Genomic DNA, 6,268 nt, shown 5'->3' with positions numbered 1-6,268 from the left:
CGGGCCGAGATTGGACAATTTTTTAGGCCTATATTTTAGGCCGGGCCACGCCCCGGCCTAGTAGAATGGCTTAAAATTTTGTCTGGACCCGGCCCAGCCCATGATCACCTCTACCAACAACAATAATAACTAGACTAGGATTTTCAAACTTAAAAAGTAAGATGATTGAATTTTTAACTTTAGACTAAATCTCAATTTTTTTAGAAGTATAAAGACTAACAACATATTTTAACCTCAACTAAAATATTAATGCCTCCATTTCTAGGATAGTAGATTAATTTACACATAATATCAAATTTAGCCATTAACATTTATATATTTTGTCAATCTGGCTCTTATTCATTTTTTTAGTTAAATTTGACCATTAACCTTTCAATAAGAGTCAAATATTTTTCTTAATTATATTAGTGTGGTAACCCGCATGATACTCTACATGCATTTCATGCTGGCATGACATTATTTGTCTTGTATGTCACCTCAAAAGATAATTTTTTTTAAAAATAAAATATTCAAAAAAATTTTAAAATAAAAATAAAATAAAAAGTCAAAGAATTAGTATGAAGTACATGTGAATCGCCATGCAAGCTGCCATGTTTAAATTTTTAATATTTTTGTCCTTATCATTGTTAAAAAATAACAATGACTTTTTCTTTTTTGAAGGATTGAAGGTTAAATTTGACCTTTTAAAAGATTGGGTCAAATTTAGTTAAAAAAGGATTAAATTGATAAAAATATATAATATTGAGGGCTAAATTTGATATTATTATCTTTTAAGAAAAAGTTCTTTATCATAATATAGAAAATAATTAGTATAAATTTAAAATAAAATTAAAAAAATACTAAAATAGGCTTCTTTAAAATAAGTAAAGTAACTTTGATGCTTTTGATAAAAACAAATCGTGGCTAAAAAATATAAGATTAACTCATATATCCTTATAGTAACTCTATATATAATTATAATAGTAAATTTTCAGTTTTGGTCCCTCTATTATAATAATATTTAAAATTTAATTTTATATTTAATTTAATATGATTTTAATTATTTTAAATAATTAACATCCTTAGTTATTTTAATTATTTTTTATATTGATTTTTTTAAAAATACTACTCTAATTAAAAAATTGTTTTAACATTCACGTCCTCTATAAAAAAATCAAGGAGGCTAAATATTTGAACTAACTAATGACACAACTCCTTCTTGGTCATTATAATATAAGGGTAAAATTATAGTTTCGATCTCTCTACTATGTTCACATTTGAGATTTAGTTATTATATTTTAATTTGACTTAATCTGGTCATCTACTTTTATAATAGTATTAATTAGTCTAAATAATTAGATTCCTTAACTATATCGGTTGTAGTGACGTAAAAAAAAATTTAGTTTCGCTTGGTCGCTAATTGTGGCGATTTATTAAACATTTGAAAACCAACTTTCGATTTTATTAACAAAGGGAGTCGCCACCGATCCTTTTTTATAGGTGTGATCGGACACCTAATAAAATTATTTTAAAACAAAAAAAAAGGCCGAATTTAGGTCTCGTGAAAGTCCAGAGAAAAATTGGGGTTCGAAGTCGATTCTGCGAGGAAGGTATTAGCACCCTCGCGACGCCCAAAATTGGTATCTCATAAACATGTGTTGACTTGATTTTCAAAAATACGAGTTCAATATAATATTTAATCGTGATCCGATTGAAAAATGAGAATTTTTAGTTCTCGATTTTTTTAGAAAGGGTGTCCCGTTTTTTAACACAAGCCGACGAATTTCACCCAACATAGCGATGAAATCGATGGCTTAATATTAAATTGGTACATTGCCTTATTTTTGAAATTAATTAAAATATGAGAAAAAATATTTCTAAAGTGAGAAATTAAAAATAGATAAAGGACGCAAAAAAATGATATCATTAATGAAAAATATTAACATGGAATACTAGAATATTAGAATAACAATAATAATGATATTTACAAAATAAAAACAAATCATGTACTAATAATAAAATAGGAAAAATGATATATTTGGTAATAATAATATAAAATAATAATATGTACATAAAAATACATATATATATATATATGCATATAATAAAAGTATGTAATAATAATAATAATAATATCTACAATAAAAGAAAATATTAGGAAACGTACATAAAAAATATATACATAAAAATTTACAACAATAATATAAAATAATGACATGTGCAAATATATATATATATATATATATATATATATATATATATGTACATAAAATATACACTAATATAATAATAGTTATAATAATACTAGCAATAGTAATAATTTGTAATAATAATATATACACAATATGGTATTTAAAATATATATATATATATATATATATATATATATATATATATAATAGTATTTAAGAATATATACATAAGAAATATATAACTAATGGCATTAAAAAATATATACATAATATATATAAAATACCTAAAAAAAAGAAGGGGGAAAGAAGAGAGAAGGGAGGGGGGAAAGGAAATCCGGCCAAGGGGGCGGTCACCGTCGATCTTGATCATTGCCCCTCATGCCACCCCACGGTGGCCGGAAAAGATAAAAAAAAATTTTAACAATATATGTATATATAAAGAAAGAAAAAAAAAACAACACAAAAAAAAGAAAAAAAAGATTCGAAAGAAGAGGAAAAAAGAAAAAGATGCAACCTTTTTATTGATATTTCTTTTGTGTTCAAAATTTGAAGGGATTTTTGTGTTTGTCTCCTTTTTCAATCTTTGTAAAAAATTCCTCCTCCTTCTTACATGATTTTTGAATGACTTTTTATAGCCATCTTTTACATGATTTTCTATTATTTCTTTTTCTATTTTGTAGGTGGTGGTGGTAGACAATGGATATCAAAAATGGGAGGAAAAATGGGGCAAGTGGGAAAGTGGCTAGGTGGCTAGGGTTTCTTGGTTTTTTTGGGGGGGGTAGGTTTTTCTTTCTTTTTTTTTGGTTAGGTTTTTTTTTGGGGGGCTTAATGGGCTTTTGAATTGGGTTTAATATTTGGGTTTTGTAATGGGTTTGGGTAGATGTAAATGGGTCATGGGTTAAGGGTTTTAGTGGGTTTAGAGGTTTGGTTAGGTTTTGATATAATCGGGCCCGGGCAATTTGGGCTTCTACAGCTGCCCCTCTTTGCTCATTATCGTGCAACGATAATAGAGCAAAGACTTTCAAGGAAGACCAAACTTGCCCGGTCTTGCTAGGTCTTGACTTGCTTTGGAACTCTTCTTGTTTAGTTAATCCCTTTTCAGTCCACCGCATCTTGTAGCTTTGGTTCAATCCACTGCAAATTCGGAGATATGCCTTGTAGCTTCAATCTGTTCCAATGTAACTTCAAGGATATGAGATTTGTGGCTTCGATCCGCTTCACTGTAACCCGAAAGATAAGATCTACAACTTCAATATGCTCTTCTATCGCTTCAGTGAGATAAGGTTTTGGTCTTCTCTTTGCCACTTTAGAAAGGCAAGATCGATATCCTTGATCACTCCACTGCAATTTCAATTAGCTTCATTTGTAACTTCGTGGATATAAAATCGTGTCTTCGATTAATTCCAATCTTCATTCTTTACTCGGCATGTGATCCCGAGCTTAACTCATTTCTCGCAATATGAATTGACTCTTTAAAACTAGACATTAAAAAGAAATTGAAAATAGCTCAAGACGTGAGCCAAGGCTCAACTCACTTCTCAAATATGAGTTGATTTTTAAAACAAAATTTGTAAAATGATTTTGAAAATACCTCGATATGTGACCCGAAGCTCAACTCACCTCTCGTAATATGAGTTGATTTTTGCAAAGCATAAAAAAAAATCAATTGAAAATACCTCGGCGTGTGACCTGAGACTCAACTCACCTCTCGCAATATGAGTTGGTTTTTTTTACAAACATAAATTGAAAAAAAAGAAATTGAAAATACCTCAGCGTGTCCTGAGGCTGAACTCACCTCTCGCAATATGAGTTGATTTTTTGGAAAAACAAAATTTTGAAAAACAGAATTTGAAAATACCTCAGCGTGTGAGTCAAGGCTCAACTCACCACTCGCAATATGAGCTGATTTTTTTGAAACACAGAAATTGAAGAACAGAAATGGAAAGCACCTCAGCGTCTTGAGGTTCAACTCACCTCTCATAATATGACCTGATTTTTTGAAAGATGAAATTGAAAATACCTCAATGTGTCTTGAGGCTCAACTCACCTCTCGCAATATGAGTTGATTTTTGAAACTTAACTTGAAAAGCAGATTTTGAAAATACCTCGATATGTGACTCAAGGCTCAACTCACCTCTCGCAATATGAGTTGATTTTTGAAAAATATAAATTGAAGTAAAAAAAATACCTCAGTGTGTGATCTCAAGCTCAACTCACCTCTCTTAATATGAGTTGATTTTTTGAAAGATGAAATTGAAAATACCTCAAGATGTGAACCGAGGCTCAACTCACCTCTCGCAATATAAGTTGATTTTTTGAAAACAAAAATTGAAAATACCTCAACGTGTCTTGAGGCTCAACTCATTTCTCGCAATATGAGTTGAATTTTGAAAACAGAAATTGAAATTACCTCAACGTGTCTTGAGGTTCAACTCATTTCTCGCAATATGAGTTGAATTTTGAAAACAGATTGAAATTACCTCAGTGTGTCCCGAGGCTCAACTCACCTCTCGCAATATGAGTTGATTTTTGAAAACAGAAATTAAAATTAGCTCAGCACGTGAGCCAAGGCTCAACTCACCTCTCGCAATATGAGTCGATTTTTTTGAAAGGCAGAAATTGAAAAACGGAAATTGAAAATACCTCGGCGTGTGACCTGAGGCTCAACTCGCCTCTCATAATCTGAGTTGGTTTTTGACAATGAAATTGAAATTAGCTCAGCGCGTGAGCCAAGGCTCAACTCACCTCTCGCAATATGAGTTGATTTTTGAAACTTAACTTGAAAAGTTGATTTTGAAAATACCTCGATATGTGACTCAAGGCTCAACTCACCTCTCGCAATATGAGTTGATTTTTAAAACAAAATTGAAAAAATACTTCAGTGTATGATCTGAAGCTCAACTCACCTCTCGCAATATGAGTTGATTTTTTTGAAAGACGGAAATTGAAAATAGCTCAATAGCGTGAGCCAAGGCTCAACTCACCTCTCGCAATATGAGTTGATTTTTTTTTTGAAAGGCGAAATTGAAAACGGAATTGAAAATACCTCGGCGTGTGACCTGAGGCTCAACTCGCCTCTCACAATACGAGTTGATTTTTTGACAACAGAAATTGAAATTACCTCAGCGTGTCCTGAGGCTCAACTCACCTCTCGCAGTATGAGTTGATTTTTTAAAAGACAAAAATTGAAAATACCTCAACGTGTCTTGAGGCTCAACTCATTTCTCGCAATATGAGTTGAATTTTGAAAACAGAAATTGAAATTACCTCAACGTGTCTTGAGGCTCAACTCATCTCTCATAATATGAGTTGATTTCCTTGAAAAGCATGAATTAAAACATCAAAATACTAAAACCGTCCTTTGGTAGAACTCGGTGTCTTTTCCTTTGATTCAATCGACTCTCATTCAAGATTTCTTGCTCTGTGGAGTACCAGATATCCCATGTATGATGTTATCATGATATGCACATGTTTGTCTTAAATGCTTTTATGCCTACATGATTATGCAGTGCTCCTTAAGCATGTTTGTCGGATGTCCATTTAGCCACGATTGTTGAGGATCCGTGTTCATTGCTTTGATTCTCAACTTTCTCTTGAGCCTTATACTGCCTTCAAGCTTCACGAGTAATCGACGTTTCTCGATATCACTCTTACCGCCTCGATTGAACTTTGTTCTTACTTTGAGACTCTTGTGCTTATCAAATTTTCATCCGTAATGCTTAACATTTCTTTTGTTTAGAGTATGTAATTTCACCATTTATCATGTAAATAAACACATAATGAGATGCATGAAAAGGTCGATAGAGACAAAATGATATTTCATATTCATCTATTTCAAATGTGGCAAACAAAGCAAGTTAACCAATGAGAGTAAAAATGTCAAAAGAAAGAAAGGATCGTATTCAACGGATACAAATGCTCTAGATATTCAACACATGAACTCTTCCTCGTTTCTCAATCAAAAATCTTTTCGAGCGGCTTCTTGCGTAGAAGATTTGAGCTTTCAAAATGTTTGAATCATCAGAGCCTCACCGCTTGACCTATCGTTCGACCGCCAGTTTGTTTCATTAGGACGCCTCTCGGTTTTCATCCTAATC

Source organism: Gossypium arboreum, chromosome 8 (assembly GCF_025698485.1).
Source record: "Gossypium arboreum isolate Shixiya-1 chromosome 8, ASM2569848v2, whole genome shotgun sequence".
NCBI classification, from domain to species: Eukaryota; Viridiplantae; Streptophyta; class Magnoliopsida; order Malvales; family Malvaceae; genus Gossypium; species Gossypium arboreum.
This window is presented reverse-complemented; position numbering follows the sequence as displayed.